A 23,134-nucleotide genomic window follows, 5' to 3' on the forward strand; every position below is an offset into this window, starting at 1 on the left:
AGTGCACAGAGACGGGGGACGCGGGGGAGCTAACACGCTTAGTAACCTCGATGAAGTGTAGCAGGTGACATCATGCTACTGAAGGAACGGAGTTGGGATATGTGCAGGAGGGCATTTGAGGGAGGGTCCTAACGAAGGGTATTCTGGAGGATCCTGCAGGAGTGAGGAAAACGAAAAAAATACGGGAGGATGAGAAGAAGTCATTTGAGGTTCACGTAACTCATACTTTCAATTACTACATAATTAAAAAAAACATAATAGAGGTCATTAACACCCAGGGTAAAACAGTGAGCAGAACAAAAGATCTCACACAGTAACGACAGGAGAGACCCCAGCATATTAAAGGGACATAAAGGCATTATAAAGAACATAGTACAGTGGGGTGATGACACTCAGTAGTCACGGGGGCGTAGATTGGTTCGCAGGCTCGCCAGTTCTCCCTGCCAATTACCGGGTGTGGTAATACCAGACGCTGACAACTCTGTAACCACCAGGATTAACGGCCAGATTACCGGTAAGTTTGGTAACGTGAGGGAGGATGGATGGGCGAGTGTGGGAGTGTGTACAGAGGCAGTGGAGGGAGGGAGGAACTGTAGAGGCCGTCTGTCAGGTAGAACAAAGGGGGTGACTGAGAGGTACACAAAACTGACGAGGTACTTTAGTAGGTACTGTGGCTATTGTACTTGGTAGACGGTAAGTACAAAAGAGTTAGGGGAGGATGAGAGTGAGAAGGAGAAAGGGAAAGGGAATGATAAGGAGAAAAGAGGATTGGAAGATGTGTTTGGATTCTTGGGGAGAGGAGCCAGGGGGACGAGGAAGATGAGTGGGGGGAGAGGGGGAGGTCACTATCGGGTGGTGGATCATGACACCTCCTCTCATGACCTTCATATCCTCCCAATCATCTCTCCACAGCGAGGCCTTCAGACTATAGATAGAAACCTGGGAGACAAGAGACCAATTCAGGGAGTGTAGAGACCAAATAGAAGGGAGATCAACGACCGTGGAGGCCATTGAGGGTGGAGATCACGGAGAGCAAAAGCCAGGAAATCAGAAGGCCAGGAGGACAATGAGGTAGGAGGGTCAGGACGGGGAAATTAGGGGTTGATTATTAGGTATGATGAGAATAATGTCTGACCGTCGAGTTTGTGAATGGTCCGTCCGTCGTCCCGCATCCTCCGTCAGGCCTACACACACACACACACACACACACACACACACACACAGACACACACACACACACACACACGGCAACTTACAATATATAACTCGCGGTCACTGATTAATCAATTCCAATATGGCTCCACTATGACGATCATGATCTCAAGGCTAAAATCGCATACGAGAATTTTTTTAACCAATTATTGTACTTTTAGTGTCTCCTCTTTCATCTTCCCTCTGTCCGTACTTCTCTCTTCCTGTACTTCCTGCTCTATGGTAATCCCTCACACCGTCCTTAAAACGTCCCTCACCGCGTCCTTGATATCGTCCCCGTGTCGTCCATCCATTAGAGTGTTCGTGATCCGCCTCTTCGTTCTTGTTCGTTGTTTATTAAGAGAGGAACTCCCACGGTCAGGAAGGAGAGTGAGTGTTGTGTGACTGGCGACGACTGTATCAGGTTCAACAGTTACCTGAGTGTGTGAGTGTGAGTTCACCTAACCTAACCTAACCTAACCTAACCATCCATCACACCAACAAACTGCTTTCAAAATAAATTATCTCTTTCTCTCGACGAAAAGAGACACACGACCCTGACCTCTCGCTTTTGTTTACGTAATCTGGCCAATTTTCACGAGCAATGGGACGGAGTTTTACGCAACGATGAACTGATAGAGGAATAACGTGGAGTGTGACGCTATGATGTGTGTGTGTGTGTGTGTGTGTGTGCCCTATCTTAAACCCCAATTCAATCTCCTCCCCATTCCCTTAGCCCCCCTTCCTTCACCCTCCCCTTACCTTATACTCCCCACCATCACTAGCAATCAACCTCCCCAATTCTACCCCCTACACATAATCAGTATCTCCCCCCAAAATATCACCCCAGTTCTACACTCTCACATCACCTCCCTCCTCCCTCCCTCCCCTTCTCCACCTCCCACCACCTTTAATAGTACACCTCCTAATTCAGTGTCTCCCCAGTACCACCCCAGCCCTAACACCTCTACCTACACCCCCCCCCTCTCTTAGTCACCCCTTTCAGCCCTTGACACCACGACCCGCACGGAATGGCCGATTGTCTTGAGTAAACGTCTAAATTCTTTTCTCTTTTTTTTATATACACACGACCACTTTTCTTCACGTAACAGCTGATGTATTATTTTCAACGATGTATTTAATTCCTTAATGATACCTTCAACCCTCACTACACCTCTGTACTTCCACGACAAAAGGGCACAACTGAGTATTTGAAATATTTAGGTTATGAGGCAAAGGACTCCACTTAGTATCTCTCATAATATTTAATTGTTGGTGGATTACTGTAGTTACTGACCTTATTATGCGCTTACAGACCTTAGTTGTTGAAGTGTAGTTATAACATTATAATTACAACATCAACGACATAATAATTTATAACCTTTGAGATATTTCTAAGATGTGATGTTTAGTTTAAAATGTGAAATATCATGTAGCCGATCCGACACGACTAGTAACTCAATTTCGAACCTTTTGTGGTGGCAGGATAGAGGTCTTCAAACCCTTAACATAGCGACTGTCAGCTGTTTAATTACAATCATCAATCTATCATGGTCTTCATTCCCTTTACCTAACATGTGTCAATCATTCACTCGACCTATTCAACCCCTTAAACAGCGTCTTCAACCACTTATCATTACAAAAAAACACCGTCTTTTGTTTCTGTGACGCCCATTTCATTCACTTATACTTTGACGTCACTGTTAGAGGCGACATTTCAATCCTCTATATACAATACTTTAAATGCTACCTTGAACCCTTGAAAAATGTCATAACTCGGTGTCCTTTGAGTCTTTAAGGACATTTTTCTAGTCTTTTACAATCGTCCTTCATCCCTTAAAGCTCATCTTCAACCAGTGAGAAGAAACACTCTCTTGGTGGTTTCCTTAATACAGTGTTATAATCTTATTCTCTTCTTCCCTCATCTTTCTGTTCTTCTCTTTCATTCTCCCAGTCTTGCTCCCTGCCCTCCCTCCTCATTCTTCCCCTTCTCCTCCCTCCTCAATCACCCTCATCTACCCCGCCCCTCCCTCCCTCCCTCCCTCCCCAACTATGCAATCACGCATGGGGAATTCTTTACCTCACCGTCGACTCATGAGAAGTTATAAAAATCACGTCTTTTGTTTTAGTCGTTTTTTTATTCTTGATTGAGTAGAACGACAACAATGGAGGAGCTTATGAGGAGGTGTGTAGGTACAGATTACAGACCAGGTAAGACTCTCGTGTACACACCCATGACACACCTGTACACACACACACACATACACACACACACACACACACACACACGAAACGACGTACACACATGACACGATGTACATACATGACACAACGTACTGTACACACATTACAAGACGTACACAGGTTCATTACGTACACACACATGTCACGACCTACACACATGACAGAGAGAGAAAGAAATCAGGAGATATTTGTGTAACTTCCGTCTTGTGGGAAAAAATACACGAGACTTAAATTGAATGAATCACAGATAACTCGGAGGCAGGAAGAGGTGGAAAGGGGGGGAGGGGAAAGGATGAAGGAGAGGAAGAGGGAGAGAGGAGAGGGAGACAGTAGGGAAGGAGAGGGAGAAACAGGGGGAGAATACAGAAACAGGGATGAGGATAAGAGAGAAACGGAGGAATAAACAGGGGGTGGAAAGAACCAAGGGAGGGAGCTGGGGGGGAGGGGGTGTACAGCCTTGCACCCAGCTGGTAACGGTGAGCTGAAATGAGCCGAGGTGTATTGCTGTAATGTGGGGGTGCCGCCATTACTCCCGTGTCAGTGAAGCTTACCGGGTGTCACTCCCACGGTGTAGATCATTCCAGAGGCGCCGTGGGGGGCAGGAAGGAAGGAAGGAAGGAAGGAAGGAAGGAAGGAAGGGTAATGGGATGAGTGTGACTATGGGGCGAAACCGAGAATTTATCTCCACACAGCAGAAGAAGAAGGAGGAAGAGGAGGAGGGGGAACACTTCAAACACACACACACACACACACCCATCCCCCCTCCGTACACACATATCACACTTCATTGCTCACCCTGAACGCCACCACCCAGGGACTGTGTGTGTGTGTGTGTGTGTGTGTGTGTGTGTGTGTGTGTGTTCTCGCGCGTGTGTATGAGTGCATGTGTGGGAGTTTTACACCATTATGGAAATTGGGTCAGGAGTGAGGACCGTGATTGAATAATTACATCAGGTAACATTACTCTTAATCACAGGTAACACACGGCTCGAGATGGTGTCTGGTCACGGAAGTTAAATAAAACTGTTATCGCGGATTCCATAAATATCTTTTACTACAGTGACTTAAATCGACGGGACACTTCAGTTTCATCTAAGTATTAATAAAACACTAACCTCTTTCTGAACCATCACTCAATCGGGGAAAAAATACAGAAAAAATAAAATAAAATAATATAATTCTCTCTAAAACGTAATGTCTGTGTGGTCATTTTTCCTCTATCGACATTAATGGACGTTCGAATGGCCAACCTGAACATCACAAGAGTAAGTTAGTTTTATTTTCTTTAATCTTTTATTAATGGGGAGTGAACTGTTACAACACCTGATAGTTTTGTTCTCCGTCTGTAAGGGAGAGTTGGAGGAGTGAGGGATGTGGGGAGGGAAGGAGAGAGAAGGGACGGAGGGGGCTTCAGACCATGGCTAAGGTGTTATGATGTAGAAACTGAGATGATCCGCCCAACCACAGGAGAGCTACGTGTGTGTGTGTGTGTGTGTGTTTTCTCTGTAGTTTTATTTTTAACTTAATTTACAATATGTTCAGTTTTTATACGTATTTTAGACGAATTAGCAACGCACGTACGAAAAAAAGAACACACACATACACGTTCGTGGTTAGTGGCTCTCTCTCTCTCTCTCTCTCTCTCTCTCTCTCTCTCTCTCTCACACACACACACTCAGTTCAGTCCAATTCTCTTGGTTTCAGATGGATTATTTTTTTTTTAATTCTCAACTGGATAGAAAAGCCTGAGGGAGAAAAAAATGAACCACAGAATGCGCAATAACACATTATTCCTTGTGGTCGTCACGCAGAGTAATTATGGAGTCCTTTGTCTCCGGTTCATGAACACTGGAACATTCCTGGAACAAGTGATAATCCTCTTGTTGTCTTTGCTGTTTACTCTTCTTGTTATCTTTGTTGGTGTTGCTTTTGTTGTCTTTATTACTTGCTGTCGTTGCTGTCACTCCTGCTGTTATTGTTAGAGCTGACTGTAACTTCAAGATAATATGAAGTGTCGTCGGTCTGGCCTGAAGCAAGTGAGGGGGTAGGGGGGAGGTAGTCAAAATACAGGTGTGTGTGTGTGTGTGTGTGTGTGTGTGTGTGTGTGTGTTAAAAATAATAACACCTCAGACATTTCATCATAAAATCACCACAACATCACTGGCCTAATTTACAGCCGGGACACAGACAGAGACAGACACACACAGACACACACACAGACACGACTGGCCAAGGTGACTTTATAAGCTACTCTCCCTCGCCTTTACTCTTTATATATTTCTTATTTTTTATTATATATTCCGAATTTTTATTTTATTTTTATTTTCTAGAATATCAACAATATATATATATTTTTTATTTATTTCTTAACTCTTACTTAAATACACATCTGCACCCTACCTACACCTACACCCTACCTACACCCCCTGCACCCTACCTACACCCCTGCACCCTACCTACACCCCTTGCACCCTACCTACACCCCCTACACCCTACCACACCCCCCTACACCCTACCTACACCCCCTGCACCCTACCTACACCCCCTGCACCCTACCTACACCCTACCTACACCCCCTACACCCTACCTACACCCCACCAACACCCCCTAGTAACACCACACCTGTCACATATACTATACAATTACCTCCCAACATGAAGGTCGGAACAATATAACCAGTACGAGTCCAGTAACACCTGATGCTGTACCTTGATGTAATGTCTGATTAATTTAGAAATATATAAATCCTAATAATCTATACTGTACCTTGCGTGTCACAGCCATTAATTTGCATATCAATTTACAGTGAAACAAAGCCAATATATACAGTTTGTTTGTTTGTTTTTAATGTTGGTTATTGTGTGGTAGAATAAACTGGATTATATTTTATTTAGTGATTATTTTATGAAGCAAAAAGTCAAGGGAGTGTTGAGTGTTTGTGTTGGTGTTTTGATGAGGCGACTGATGGCTGTGTGGCTGGCTGGTGGTGATGGCAGGGGGTGTAGTGGTAGTGGTGGTGGGAGGGAGTGTGGTGGCGGTAGTGATGATGGGGAGTGTGAGGGAGAAAACTGGTGTACACACATGTATGTTACAGCCTTGTACAGCCACACACACCTCCCACTAGTTTGTGCTGCCAACACTGTAATTACTGGTCACGCTCACCTGTGTGTGTGTGTGTGTGTGTAAAGTAAAGTAAATATCTTATGGACGAAATAATGTTCGCCAAACCTATACAACACAGCAGTTGACCATCATGAGGACGGTGGTCAGAGGTCAAGGTCACAGCTCCTCGCCGGCGGGGATTCACGCTCTGATGAACACTTAATTAGTTACATTATATTTTTATAGTTCTTGTCGGGGCGCTAGAGTCATGTGAGGCAGCTGAGCAGATGCCACACGCTGCCTCAACAACCATTTAAGTGAGGGAAACCTTCAAGGAACACTGCTCGAGTCCCTGGAGAGATTTCTAAATTCTAACTAAATATTCCTCTAACAAGATTACTGGCGGTCATACACACACACACACACACACACAGACAGGGTCGCTGTAGGTGCGGGAGAGACACAGCATCATGCACCAGGCAGCTGTGTACCGCCACCAACGACCTCACCAGACATGGGAATCACGCTCAGGGTTCAGATGTGTGGCCTTGACCTTTTGACCTCGTAATGAACAGCTCCTCCCTAAGTCTCAAGTATCTAATGTTCTTTTCTGGTAATTAAATAATAAGATGTTCATATATAATTCAAAGAGCATCGTACTGAAGATTATACCAAATTATGTGTATTAAAGGTTGGTCCCTGTTGCTTAAGATCAAACAATTAAAATATGCATAGTTTTTCTCCCATATTCCCAGTACATTGTAATTAAATATCTATCGTAAATTTAATGGTTTGCTTCAAATGATATTATATGCGGAATGATGTAAGTTTCTTTATTAAATATAGTTGTCAGTTGTTGGCAGTCGCAGAACAAGAAGACATGGGTGAGATTTCGAGAATGTGTCTGATGAGGGTGGTGGAGTGGCTGCCCCTCGGGTGTCTGTGTCTGACGCCTCACAACTCAGTAACGCTTCAGTCTTCACGTCAACACATCTCAAAGCTTCAAGTCTGAGCTCTTTGTATTTTCAAGTAAGGAGATTTCAACGCGGAAGTAACAAATGACAAGTAAGACAAACTGTCCCTCTGTCACCACATCACCTGGCTATCTGGGAGTGATTCACGTTCGTATCAAACTTGTCACTTACTGTCAACTGATTGTCTTTTGTCTCAGAGACCCTTGAGATCATGACTCACATGTAAGTGCAATGGCGCCAGAAAACACAAATGGACATTTTGTTTTGAGTGATACTTGATTGATACTGCTTTGAACACCAGGTAAATACTGTCCTCGGGGGCACCGTGAGGGAGAGTGGCGTCACAAGCGATGTTTAAGCGGAACTTTTTCATTAGATCACGTGAGAGTTGTGTATATGGAGTGTGTCAACCGTGACGTCACTGTGGGAGCTGGCTGTTGCCCTGCACGCTGCGAGCCACTAACTCTGAGAACACCGATCGTGTTAATCATATATATTGGCTAAAATAGTGTAAGGCTCACCGCTTGACTCTGAAGCGTGGGGGGGGGGGGGCACCAAAAGCTCGCTGGTTGTCTCGGTTAAGAGTTTCCCGTCTGGCTTGATGAATCAGGGATGGATCATGGGCCGACAGTTTGTTTTCATCATTAGATAAAACCTAAGAGTTTGGGTCGGGTACAGACACACACACATACTTCAGGGAGAAGAATGAAACAAGAACTGAGCAGGGACGACACTAACAGTCAATAAATTAGTAACTGTTAAATACCAGACAGGAGTATCTGAAACAACAACCTCACCGCTTGATTATTGCTACATAACTTGGCCAGGCGATGTGTTTCGTTAACGTGTGTCATAATGCACATTCCAGCATAAATCAAAACTGGCGTGGGTGACGATAACGTGAAGTAATAATACTGAATGCGGTAACAGAATCACAGAGGACACGTGTAATGCCAGTGGTTGTATGATTGTCTTCAGGGAAATACGAAATCGTGATGAAGACATACCTCTAATTCCCGAATGAAGAAACAGAGGATAGTGTTGGGAGGGATGAAGCAGACCTGACGGGCGGCCGAGTGACGACACCCGACTCCAGATTACTCAAGGATTACCAGTTAAGGCGGCGGTAATAGGTAGTTGGTCCCTCATAACAATAGAGGTTGTGGGAAGCTTGGCCCAACACGACGGGAACCAGGTCAGTGTAGAGTAATCCTCGTCCTCTAGCGTCACCGTCTGAACAAACTAACACCACGAGGAGGCAGTTATTCTTCTGAAGGTTACCTGCCGCCTCAGGGTCACTCTATCTAAGGTCACTGGTAGTGTAGGTGTACAGGTGCACGACATGATATGAACTTGAATTGTTTAGTATAAAGAGCGACTGTCGAGAAGATGCGAGTAAAGTGAGTTGTTGCTACAGGGAGTGAGGACGCCTCCAGCCTTGTATAATGTATTTGGCCCCCGCATCGTCTCCATTTAATTCAACTATCATATAATAATTCAAAGCAACGACTATATGCTGATATTTACACAATTTAGGCTGACTATCATGTCATGATGTTGAGGTGAGGTAATTTAGTGTTCGATTAGAGGAAACAGCTGGTCCGGGGGTGAAAATTACACAATGGTTCAGCTGCCAGTAAGGTACATCTCCTTCTGTATTATCACGCCACCTCTCGCCGACCTGTCCTGAATGCTTATAGAGACCCAGGATGATTGTGTGTGTGTGTGTGTAGGTAGGCTAGCAAGTCAAGGCCGCGTTGGGTAATTGGTAATGACCAATAGTGGTGGCGGACGCGTCTCTCTGAGTTATCTTGAGAACTGGGTCCGTCGCCCGAGGTGTTGCTAACAGCTGTTGCCCAACCTCTTACATACGCTAGCCCGACCCCGCCATCTCCCGTCCATGTGGGAAAAGGTTCCGGTGATCGGTGTGTTTGTGTTGAAGCTTAAGCAAAGGGAGTTCTTGCTGGACGTGATGCTCCATCTCCATCAGGAAGAGAGGAAGTTTAGGCTGGTGCCCATCATTTGTATATAGTGATCGTGTTGGGATTGTTCGAGGAAGCGTTGTTGTTCCTCTATCGGTGTCGTCTCTGGTGGAGTCCAGCATCCGGAGTAGCAATTGTGTCCGTAGGTGTTAGTGCGCGCGCGTGCACACACATACAGGAAGGGAGGCAGCACGTGCGGCGGGGCAACAGCGGCAGATGGTTAGCGAGGGAACGGGACACGCTGCAGGGGAAGGGCCTCAGGACCCCTGAGTGTGAGGAAGGACACCGCCCCCAGGACACTTACTATTAACACGGCCCCTGACGACCTCTTCTACCCTGCAGTGATATACTAGCTGAAACTACGCCACCCGAACGTTAGCCTGTCTTTTGCCGGCAGTGGCGCTGTTTTAAGTTTAAGTTTTATGCTACCCACAAGACGCCTACACGCCCACCCTCGACAACACCACCATCACGCCCAACACTAACGCCCCTGCAGGAAATTTTTCACAAGCTCTAGGACGTAGTCTGTGAGTCGCTCCCTCACAGATCGGATAAAAAATAATATCGGTGAACCGGTCTGTTCTCGCTATACTGGTTTATGAAGAACACCTCATCCTCCTCCTCCTTCCTTCAGAATGCCACCCCCCCCCCCTCCTACTTAGGATCTGAGTGAGAGGGTTGGTGTTGTCCTTGAGTGGTGGTGATTGTGGCGGTGGTGGTGATGTTGATGGTTATACTACACCAGTTGTCACCCTCACCTCTCCTCCTCCTCACCTCTCTCACTGGTTTTGGCAGTTATTCCACTCTGGTCTGGTTTATGTCGGATTATCTTCTACACCACCTTTATCCCTTATTAATTGTTCTTATTCGTCAATAATATCGCCCCTGTCATCCATTCCTTTAGTTTATCTTGATGTTTATATATACATCAATGTCTCTCTCTCTCTCTCTCTCTCTCTCTCTCTCTCTCTTTTTCACCTCCCCCAGGTCTAGAATACAGGTAGGGGTGACTCATCTACAGGTAGCTACCCACATTTACCTGTTGTCATAATATTGAGTATCACCTCTAAACTTCCCCCACCCTCTTCCCTCCCCCTCCTTACCCCATCTCCTCTCATTCCCCCTCTTCTTCTTCTTACTCTCCCCCCTTTCCATCCCCTTTCCCCTCACCGTTTCCTCTCATTACCCCTCCTCTTCTCCTTTCTCTCCCATTTTCCTTCCCCATTCCTCTACTCTGTCTTACCCTCTCCTTCTCCTCTACCCTTCCAAGTTCCCACCTCACCCCTTTCTCTTCCATCCCTCTCTCTATCCTTCCTCCTCCTCTTCCCTCCCCCTCCCCCCCCCAGCTACCTCCCTCCTGTGCTTGTGTGGTGTGTTGGCTGGCTGTGGTATTGGTAGGTAATCTGATCCCCAAGTGACACAATTATGCTCCAGGGTTCAGTACTCGTGGTGGCCAATGACAAACTTCAACTGAGGCGGATATTGAACTTCAACACAAACTAAAGATTCAGCAGACGAACTCAAGCTTTTACACAGACAAACTCACAAGCTTTTACACAGACAAACTCAAGCTTTTACACAGGCAAACTCACAAGCTTTTACACAGACAAACTCAAGCTTTTACACAGGCAAACTCACAAGCTTTTACACAGACAAACTCACAAGCTTTTACATAGACAAACTCAAGCTTTTACACAGGCAAACTCACAAGCTTAAACAAACTCAAGCTTCAAAATATTCAAGCTTCTACACAAATAAATTTAAAGCTTCAACATACAAATTTGTGCGTGTGTTATGTAGCCGTGAGTCTTACGGGAAAAGCGTCTCGGGTATTTATCTGCCATGACACGCAAGAGTGCCGGCCTTGTGGCACTCAACCACACACCCACCCACTCAACAACCCACCCACCCACTCAACCACACATCCACCCACTCACACACCCACCCACACATCCGCCCACTCACACACCCATCCACTCATCCACCCACCCACCAACTGATGGAGGCTTGGTGACCCCCTCAGGTTATTATCCCCAAACTTATTCTGGCCAAGTTACACGTCGGATGTTGTTTGGTGTTTGTCCGTTTGTGTTTACCTGTGCGTGTGTTCATGTAAACTAATCAGTGTATGCATAGACACGTATACACAGTTACACACACACACACACACACACACACACGAGAGGATGTAGATTATGATCAGACACAAAAAAGAAATCATACATACATACATACATACATACTGATCTCCTCCCCCACAATCCTTGCCTCAGAAGACAGGGGGAATATTGTTACACTCCCTCCCTCCTTCTCCCTCTCCGACTCCTCACCCCCCCTTCACCTTGCCTCTCACCCTCACCTGAACCCCCCCCCCGTGTAAGGTGTTCCCAGGTACTAGTGCCAGTACGAGCGATCAACAGCGATAACAAGTGTGTTGAAGCTTTGCCACACGAACGTTCGCCCGCCGTTTACCCGCATTGGCACTATCTAGAAACACGGTTATACTGTATTAGAGAAGACCAGCGCTTATAACGTATAGTCAACAATATAATTAAAAGGATAAACTACAGTTGTATTTTATTAAGTAAATGTATTGGGATATTTCTTCATTTCTAGCCATGATCTTAAGTGAAGCTGTTGTTGTTGTTGTTATTATTACCAAACTACCTCTTTTAGCACAACCATTCCCTCGTCTCTCATTACCCTATAGTACAGTACAGCAGGTACACGGACCACCGTCTTACAGTTAGTCACGGTACAAGTTTATGCACTGGTGAAATATAAGCCTCCATTGTTATGTTCTTTGGCTATAGGTCCGGAAGTGAACTCTGGCGGGTACTGTGTTGGTATGTGGAGAGAGAGAGAGAGAGAGAGGATAAACACACACACACACACACACACACACACACACACACACACACACACACACACACACACACACACACACACACACACACACACTTCCAGGTATTTCATTCACCTTTTGCCCGTCCTTGTGGTTTCCTTGCCATGGTGTCACGGTCTGTGGAGGAGGAGGAGGAGGAGGAGGAGGAAGGAGGAGGATGGAGGGGGTGGGGTGACGTGGGAAGAGTTGTTAGGTGAGGGAGTGAGTGGTAGGGAATGCCTAACCTAACCTCACCACCCTTTCCCCTCCATCTCCCTCTCTCTCCCTCATTCGTTATCATCTTTATTCTCCTTCTTTATCACCCTCTTGAAGATCCTCCCTTAAATCAGTCCTTCCCCTTAATCCCTCTTCCTCCACCTCCACCTCTTCCTCTTCCTTTTCCTGTTCTTTCCCCATTATATCATCTTCTCAACATACCCCTTTCTTCCCTTACCATCACTTCCTATTCCTCCTCTCCTCTCTTCTCTTCCCCATCCCCCCACCATCACCCCCCTCTTGTCCTGTCTCTCCTCCTCTTCCCCACCATCACCTATACCTCCCACCTCCTCTCCCCCCTATCACCACACCACCCACCACGACATAGTTCACCCAGGATCGACAGAGTGACCCAGAGGCAGATAGAAGCGGCTTGAACTTGAACTTAGGGTCGTGTGATGAATCGTTTTAGCTACCGTGTATAATTAGTAGGTGGTGGTGGCAGGTATAGGTCTGGGTGGGTGGGTGGGTGGGTGGATGAGAAGGAGGTATAATGGAAAATACTTGCTACCTTTTCCACAATGGGTTAGTATTTGCATTATTGCTGTTTTACTTGCAGGGAGTTATGACCCAGCTGAAGGAAACCTATTTTGTTTTTGTTTTTCTCGTGTGTGTGTGTGTGTGTGTGTGTGTGGTATTCAGTTTACACACACCAGCCAGTATACGGTACACCAGGTATACACACCACCATCACCTTCAAACAGCTGGGATTTCGAAAACCTGCGTTACATCTACTTATAACTGTAAATGAGAGGGAACACTACGTAACAACAGGTGCGTGTAAACTGATAATATTTTCTCTCATCGCCTCTCTCATACGAATTTAATCAGTGTTTAGTTAACTACGAACTTCCATTATCGTACATCTGGTGAACTCCCTTTGTTTACTTTCGCTAGACGTCAGATGTAGAGTGGCAGCTGACAGGAGGATGGAGGGGAGGGAAGGGGAGGGAGGGGAGGGGAGGGGAGGGAGGGGGGAGAGAGAGACATAATAATAATAATAATAATAATAATAATAATAATAATAATAATAATAATAATAATAATAATAATAATAATAATAATAATAATAAAAGTAAATATTATCAAAGACGTGAAGGAATATGAGTTAAGTTATTTTCGTGTGTGTAAATAAAGGGATGACGGCTGTTCATTTTGTTGTCTTACGTAAAGCGATGTTTGCTAATCCCTCCTTCTCCCTCCCTCTCCTTGTCTTAACGTCGCCTGTATCTGGTAGGATCTGCTCACACACACACACACACACACACACTAATGCACCACCCTCGTCATCGCCACCTCCTGCCACCGGCAGCCCCCCACCCACCTCGCGCAGTCCACCACTACAACAAAATTCAGCCCATAAGAGCCCGCACCGATAGACATAAGAAAAGCACCATCCCATCTATTGTTAAAATAATAAACAACTCCTGATTTATGTACTGTACAGCCCTGTAAATGTATTCAATGCACATTATATCATTATGTCTAAATCAAATGTAAGTCTGTATATTTTCAGCCACCGGCTGCAACTCTATTAATAAACCGTTTATTATTATTATTATTATTATCTACACACACACCAATGAGTGACCCGACCCCACGTGTGTTGCAGCGACTGTGGGCGGTGTTGTTGTATTTTTGTATACCTTGGACAGGTGTTTGGTCACACTCGTCGGGAGTGTTGACAAGCTAGTGACCTCTCCATCCAGGGTCATAGGGTGAGGGGTGAGGAGAGGAGGAGAGAAGGACAGAGAGTATGAGGAGAGGACTGGAGAGAGGAGGAGGAAAATGAAGAGAAGTCGTTGAGGAAATATGAGGAGAGGAAGAAAGAACTAAAAAAAACAGAAGGGATGAGCAGGTGAGGTGAGAAGGGATGATGAGGTAAGGAAGACTACAAAGAAGGAAGAAGGAAGAGGGTGTGAGAGCAGTGTGGTGATGGTGGTAGTGACTGGGTGATGGTGAGCGGGTATGGTGCCTATAGTGTCCTCGTCATGGTGAGTGTGATCAGTCATTACCCACTCCTCATGTCCAGTCAGGTACTTTGTTTGTGTCTGTCTTTGTGTTTGGTATTATCCCTTTACTTTGTTCCTCATTCTCTCTTCCCTCTTTCCTTATTTTTCTCTATTTTCTTTCTCACTTTCTTTCCTAACCTTCTTCATCTTCCTTCAATTAACTGTTTTTTTTCTAATTTCCTTTACGAATTATCATCATCTGTTTACCCAACTCTCCTCCTTCTCGGTTCCCCCTTCGTCATACACCACCTGCCGTCAGCTGTCAACAGAAGCATCACGCGCTCCACTGTTTTGAGTTGAGTGTGGTATACATCAGCAGTTTGCGGTCTGTTAAATACGAGTTAATGGCGCTTCGAGGACCATTAACACGATCTGTGCCTGCGTCGAGTATTACGCCGTCTGCCGCGTCGGGTTGGCCAATGCCACGCCTTATGCAGCCACCATAATTGAAGCAGTGTCGCAAACCTGGCATGGGCAGTGAGGGGGGGAGGAGGGGTGAGAGGAGGGTTAGATTAAGTTAAGTTAACATAAAAGGTGAGATACGATGGGTGGGGGGCTAATCTTCAGGTGTCGACGCGGTGTTTTTGGCTCCCTGAAGTTCTGGGTCGCGATGATTGCCTTAGCTGTTACTCCTGTCATATCAACTGCTGAGTGTTATGTTACGTCGGGTGTCGCTGTTACGGCTGTGTGAGGACTGTTGTGGTGATAGCCGTTACAGGGGGGTGATATTAAGGCTGTTTTCCCACGTTTAGGGATCAAATCAGAGGGGCACAGTTGACGTAATGTGTGTGTGTGTGTAAGGCTTGCAAGTGATACGGTAATAATTATTGAAATCTAGCGTCATCCCGTGTTATTAAGGCGTGTACCTGAGTGGTGGTGGTGATGAACACAGCGACACACAGTCATAGTGTTACATGTGGTGACGCTTTACTTGCCCTCATTATGTACAGTAATTTAACACAGGTGACGACGATTAACAAAATTGTCTTAATTACGTGAATTTGGTACCGCCAGCTTCTTTAGGTGACGTCATAATGGAAGGTATTAAAGCTTTTAGTTAAGTTGTCCAGGTATTGGCCTTGGTAGTCATAAATGTTTAATTCTGAGTATCGACTTGCTTCACCTAACCCCCCCCAGGCCGCTAACCACATAATAAACATAGTCGGCCCGCAAGTTACGCCTATCATCGTACACCTGACACCTTGAGGACTTCACTAGACGATGGAAGAATGATCGTACAATAGTGAAGTTTTAACGTACTGTAATCCCACAATTTTTTGTTAGGCCGGTGATGATTCTCTGCTAGTTCTTGCCTCACACACTGGCGACTGGCGACGCAGTGTCTGATTCTTCCAGTTCAAAAGCCAAAAGGAATCTACTCATATTGCGCCACAGAATAAACAAAAACAAATCTCATTTTCTAGAGGAACTAGATAAGTAATGATTAATCTACTCGGTAAAAATATTCAAAAGAAGGTTTACTACACTCTAAACTCGGGTTCTTTGCACCTTACGCTAAAATAATGTAACTGAGCATTCGTCTGCGTCAAAAACTGATAAATAATCTTTGCGTCACACGAGACTATTTCATTATCATAATTACATCACAGTGAACCGCCATCCTTGGTGTCACGAGTAAATCACCCCCCCCCCCTCCCCTGGTGGTGGGGAGAGGGGCCGTGCTGGTCCTAACTTAATTATGGTAGCATCACGGGTTTGTGTGCGTTTTGGGAAGGTGGCGTCACTTGCGGCTCACACCCTCCTCAAGCACCTGCTGCTTACCACGAGTTCCCTTTCACTACATCTTCCTCAGAAGAACGCAATCAACAGAACTTCTTCAGTAGGACACTTTCAGCAGGCTTAGTAATTAGGAGGGTTTCGTCAGTAGATCATCAATAGGTTTGAGCAGCAGGTCGTCCTCAGTAAAAGGCTTTCTTCACGAGGGTATTTTCTTCTAAGTGCTTTGATTGACTTCCATACAAGACGTTCTCCTTGAAGTGACTGCGTGAAGAGGACGGGAGGTCACCCCAGGCAATATTTTCCACCACGAACGCGTTTCAGGTCGTAAGGCGAAATCCATCTTCACAATTTACTCTTTCCCTGATAGTTTATTTACTTTATTATTCAACAACTGGTTCGTGGCAGCAAGCAATATAAAGTGCGTTATACTCCTCTCGTAGTGTGCGGTGTGGAAGGTTTACCGTGATCTAGCAGCAACACGCATCGCCAACGGTGTGGAGTAAATCGTAACTAAGCTTGTGAAATGTGCTATAATTCTCGCTAATGATTTATTGTGTTGATGGTGACATAAGCTTGGTGAGAGGTATGGGTCAGCGTGGGTGTTAGGTGGGAGGAACGCAGCGGAGCGGGGGAGATATGTGTGTGTGTGTGTATGTATGTATGTGTGAAGGTCATATCATCAGCAGGCAGACCCTACTAGCCAGACCCGGGGAGCGAGGTGCTGCCGATGGTCAGTCGAGACGTGAAGGGCAGCCAGTGCAGGTCAACCGCTGCTTCACTGTGAGTCTGCTCTCTGCTGTGCCGCCACTAGAGTCTGTCTATGTTTACTGTGTCGTTGGAGAGGATTTTGAAGAACTTTGATCATGTTTGGTGTTGTGACTCCGACCAGTGCTGTGTGTTGTGATGGTGTTAAATGTGTTGTGACAGTGATGAGTGTTGCTGTGCGTTACTGTAGTGTGTTGTGGCTCTGTCATTCGGTGTTATGTCATGCTGTGATGTGCTGAAGGAGAATGTTCTGTGATCTTGTGAGCTTGTTGTGTCGTGGCAGGAAAGAATAGCACCGACGGACGACTGAAACCAATCAACGTTCGCTTTTCCATTCACAACACTGAATAGAAATTTTAAAACACTCAAATAAAAAAAAAGACACCCCCCCCCCTTACCCATCAAAAAAGAAATATGCGTAGTGGATTCTGGGAAATATTGTGGACAATAAATTTTCCCTCGTGTGGCACTGCGGTTGAGAGTACGCGTCGTGTAGCTATCACCGGTGTCTTGGCTTGGTATTAGACTGATCACCAGTTTCTCGTCGAGGAGATCATAATCGCAGGGAAAACTAGTCACTTTCATTTTTTGTAAGGCGAAGAGTGAGAGCGGGTCATCCCGGCCCATTATTTGGAGCCCTCGTGCATGAGTGGCAGTGGATCACGCTGACGAAGACTCTAGAGTAGACAAACTATCTATCTATCATCTCTGGACGTGGTAGTAGTAATGGGTCTGGACTCTGTGATAGCCAGAGACACAAAAAATACATGTGGATGATCAGTGGAGATAAGATTGGAACTTGTTGGGTTGTGCAGGACTAGTGAGTGTGTCGGACAGTGAGGGAGGGTGACAGTGTATGTGTGCTGGGGAGGTAGTGTGCTGTTGAGGTGCACACACACACACACCACCGACTGCATCTTACTCCTCCACCACGATCAACTCGTCTGTGGTAAGTGTACACGGAGTTATCTACCTACACAGAAAAGTTTTTACCTGCACGTGAGATTATGTACTGTGCTTACATAGGAGTTAATTTGTTATTTGCGTATATCTATGCAGAAAACATTGTTCATTACATAGGAAGAAATTATATACTCATAAAAAAAAATCTGATTACATGCTTACACAGAAAAAAGTACAAACACGCAAAATTATTCACTTACTTAGATAACACTTACACATATGATAAACATATACGTGCACATAACATTACATACACAAGAAATTAGCACTACTTCACCAATTCCAGGACATATTTACATAATGATATCATGGTTAACTAAGATGATAACAATGATAGCAGCAGGATATCACATACGGGTTGCTTGGCGGTGACTCAGGCAGGGTTGTGTCTGATGTGAATAAATTGGCCCAGAGAGAACCTGTTACCGCATTAGTCATTCAAATATTTTCACGTCATGTTTATAAGCCATTGACCACCACAACTCTTGAATTAATAAATACCACTTATTACCTACATTAGTGGATGGTAATAAGTGGTCGGTGAGCTCTAACAGGGAGGTAGGGTGGGGTAATGAGGAGGCTGTGGTGTGAGCCGGTTGGAAGGGAGGGAGGGAGGGGGGGGGTCGAAGGCAGGTGAGGTAAGGATCAAGACAGGGTTAGCGAGGGCTGGGGAACTGTGGTGGTAGAAAGGGAATGAGTACGAGGGGGTGGGGTGATGGAAAAAAGAGGAAGGGGCAGTGTGGAATGTGAGAGGGAGGGTAAAGTGTTGCAGTCTTGACCTGATTGTCACAGTTAATTATCTCCTCAATGATTACTTAATAAACATCAAGAGTGACGAAACTGACGAGTCCTTGAGGCTGCTCACCGGGCTGGTTCCTCGACACACTGCGCCATGTTTATAAATCACACACAGCCTTAGTCACCTCCCGTGTGATGAATTTTAGACACTCTTGCCGTAGCAACCGTGTGAGTGTAAGGAGGTGGACCGCCGGTGGTGGTGGTATGGCGACCAAGGTTGTGTGTGTAGACCCAACAGTGGTCATGTTTGAGGAACGACACACCCGTATTTGTCCTCTCCCACTCACCTCCTCTCACTGATCCTCTCCACTACTACTGATATTGTTCTTCATGCCACATCTGCTGGCCGACCTAAGCACCACCATCACCCGTAGAAGCTGGAGCTGCGACATCTGCGGGAAGTGAAGATCGGTAATAACAGCGGGAGCGAGAACATCTGCGGTAAACTCACTTCAGCCACAGTAAATTTGTTTGAATTATCGTGTGTACATGAGTGTTGCGTTAGTACTTTAACGCTAAGTTTTCTCAACGTCGTGAGAACTTATTCCGGTAGTGTCCCTGCCCCCCCCACACCTTACCCGTCCCGTGTTTCATCACTCAATCTCCCAGAGTGACGCTGACTGACTCCTGACTTGTTTATTGTGACGAACCATAAGTTCTCCCTTCTGACTATTGCCGATGTTACGTTACGTTACGTCATCTGTCAATGTGACGTGTCGCAAGTTACTCTCACGTTCACTTTTATTTACCGGAACTTAACGTCTAGCTACACATGAAGACGCAATGGAATATACAATTATATACACATGCCGCACAGGGGGTGTATTATACGGCACCATCAATACACCAGCGTGCTCCAGTGGGTATATTTACGCGTGTCTGGTCTATACGGTGGTATATTTATATCTTCCACTCCTACGTTTACCAATACTCCCCCAGCAGCAATCTCTACCACACTCAGTCACCATCATCACCAGGACATAAACTACTTACTATTTTGGATCATGGAGCAAGACACATTGTTGGTCATTAATGAGTTGATGTGATGTGTCACCCCTTACACACACACACACACACACACACACACACACACACACACGTTATGAAGTGTTTTGTGTGTGTGCGTGACGCCGCCTGCCAAACACTCATGACACAGGTGACCCATTGTGCCCCCTTCCCCCCCCGGTCGACTCACACCTCCTATCACCACCCCTCTACACCTCCTGACGTGGCGGTAGGTGATAAAAGTCTCCTTCCCCTGCCCTCTCCACCCACGACCCTTTACACCTCCAGACATGGTGGGCAGTGATGCAACGACATTTTTTCCCCTTTCCCTTTCCCTTCACCTGTCACCATCGTCACTCTAACTCGTAAACATCAAGGTATTCTCATCTCCTGCCCCTCGCCCCTCATCACACATCCCCAGGACGCCCTTGGGTGAGTTCCATTAGTAGGACTCGCGCGGTATGAGATCCCGTTTTCCCAGACGATCCCCAGTGTGACAATACAGCCATCAACCACCGTCATTATCGCTGTCATTGCCGCCATTATCCAGCGAGACCTTCCATTACTCCACCCACGAGTCACATTTACGTATTCAGCTCACATGGGAAAGTTAAATTAGTTATTCTACTTTTTGTTTACATTATTTTAACAAAGACCGACAGTGGTAAACATACGATATAAATATTAAAGTTCACGTTTTGGTTTTGACCTCGTCTCGCTCAGGCCCGTGTTGGATTCTCTCTGGAAGGACAGTGAATTATTTCTATACAACCAGATGACCTCGTTGTGTCCTCGCTCGAGTAACAGCGTGAGTGAGTGACAATAAAAGTAACAACAGCAGTAGCAAGAGTAATAATGCCATGGTCAGTATTGGCGACAACAACACAACCATAAACCTGACCAATGACGTCACCGGGTTGGGACACAAGAGAGTAACGACGTGGCAATAATCCTCAAAGGTAGAACTGTTCCCAGCACTAACAGCGGCAGGAACTAACCCATAACACCTGTGACTCTCCCTCTGATTTCTTAAACACCTGAATATCTCCACACCGATGCTCACCTGTACGTGTAGCGATTTAATATGTGCTCCATTGTTCAGGTGTACAGGATGTGATGTCCGCCGCCATCCGATTCACTACCACCTGAGGTACCTTCGCCCGCCTGTGAATGTACCCTTTGTGAGTTCCCCGTTTATAACATACCTTATAGCGCCTCCAGAGCCAAAAGCTGGAAAGAGTTGCTTCCAGCTTCTCCGAGTACAGTCTCACCCGGGTACCTGGCGCAAGTGACAGCGACCTTGGCAAGTAAAGCAACAAATCCGGTGGAGCGACAGAATAGCATGTTACCATGATGAACGAGGAACAGCAGCAGGTATAATATCAATAAGATACGTGTGGTGAGAGAAGCACAATTAACAGAACATCCAGGGGCAAGAAGAGTGCCAGAAATATCAACAGAAGTTCTGAGGTAGAGAGAGGACAGGAAAGGCCGAGACAGTGACCTCGGGAGTCCTACACGCGAGAGGCACGAACAGACATCGAACAAACAGCCGCTGCAATAGTGATCACATAGGCAGCAGAAGCGGTAAAGGAAGAAGGTGCAGTGGGATGGTGTGACCTTATCAGTATTGTGTATTCCCGCGATGTGCTGGTCCGCCCCCTCGGCCGGCGGCGCGCGTCATGCATCTTCCCAGAACTGATGCCCAGACATGACCGCTCGCCCACACTGCCCTCCCAGCTTTCCTCGTCCTTTTGTAAACCAGTTTTTTTTTACGACGCGACATGGCTGTGTTTTAAGGATGTAAGCGAAGAGGAAAGGAAGAAAGAGAAGATGTCAGGTTGGAGCGCCTCCTGCCCAACTCAAAGAACTAGTTAGAGTGAACACAAAATTATAGATAACTGGTACACATATTGCTCTAAGAGAAGTGCTTTGTTTATGCTGTACCACACTCTGGTATCTTATGGTTCTCGGTGTTCAAGTGTGATTCCGAGACTGTGGTAAGTTGTTGTGGGTGTTAAGCCTGTGTGTGTGTGTGGTGGAGTGTCAAGTGGCGGTGGTGTATGGCAGAGTGAGTTACCAGGGGAAGACGTGCAGGGTCCACCAATTAGTCTAACAACTTTATCAATAAGAATGGAATAAAATTTGACCTAATCGTAGTATAGTTCATCTGGCACTGAGAACACGGTGACGTAAAGCAGAGGTTCACACTTCAGAGGAGATAATGTATTTTGCAAGTCACAAGTCAATGTGGACAAACGAGTTTAAGATAAGTTATAACCTAACCTTGGAAGACTCGGATTCAAGGTAGTTGCATGACTGACTTCTGGAGCGCCGGATGGTTGTCATGTGTTTCCTGTGGTGGGGGGGCAGGTGCAATGGTCAACACGGGGTAATGGCAGTGAAGTGGTCCTATGAAGTGGTGTGATGCAAAGATACCTGGAACTGACCCCAACACCACCTCCTCCATCATCATCAATACCTTCTATTGCGTAATAAGTACCTGATCATTATTACCTAAGACATTTTCAGAAAAACGACGCTGACGGAGATTTGTCATTTCTGAGATCAAATTTTCCCACAATCCTCTCCCCGGCGGCGTTTTGGACAATGTTTCTAAATTTCTTGGATGACGATGATTATGGAGAGGAGCTGTGAACAGACCCACCTGACGAACATTCTACCTACTTGTATTAATCTGTACCAGTGTGTGTGTGTGTGTGTGTATATGTATGTATGTATGTGTAGATCTATTTACGTCTGTATGTCTGTCTTCCCACCCCTCGCCTCCCCGCTCTCTCTCAACGTAAGCCTGGCTGGGTTGTATACAATACCCTTCAGACATTCTCTCCCGACAAAACGGGCATTTGTAGCAGCTTTCTCCCAGTCTATCCCCCTCACCCCCACCTACTGTACCTTTACCTGCTCCATGCCCAAACCCCCCCCTCCTCTTTTGTCAATCTTCCCATCACCGTCAACATCTTTCCCTCTCACTTCTCCTTTGCCCCCCCCGCCTCCTCAATCTTCCTTCCGTATCTTCTTCCATCCGCAATACTTCTATCATCCCTTCTTCTCAATTCACCATCTTTCCTCCCCTTCCTTTCTCCCTACTGGACCGCCCAAATCGTGGTAGATGGAGTAGAGGGGGGCGGGGAGGGAGATGCAGTGGGACCCGTCGGACGTCAGGGACGGTGTGAC

The 23,134-nt window shown here is 46.0% G+C and overlaps 1 protein-coding gene across 11 annotated transcripts in view; it reads left to right on the forward strand.

Annotated features, from left to right (window-relative positions):
- The window catches only part of LOC121865409 (serine/arginine repetitive matrix protein 1-like), a 137,307-nt gene that overhangs the window by 75,880 nt on the left and 38,293 nt on the right, over nucleotides 1-23,134 (forward strand). The window contains exon 1 of one of the 11 annotated variants that reach the window (XM_042364784.1): nucleotides 17,129-17,185. The exons of 9 other annotated variants lie outside the window; for them this stretch is intronic. The gene's annotated coding sequence lies outside the window, so the exon portion shown is untranslated. One more of the 11 variants, XM_042364780.1, reaches the window with a different exon arrangement.

Source organism: Homarus americanus, unplaced genomic scaffold, assembly GCF_018991925.1.
Source record: "Homarus americanus isolate GMGI-L3 unplaced genomic scaffold, GMGI_Hamer_2.0 scaffold25483, whole genome shotgun sequence".
Taxonomy (NCBI): domain Eukaryota; kingdom Metazoa; phylum Arthropoda; class Malacostraca; order Decapoda; family Nephropidae; genus Homarus; species Homarus americanus.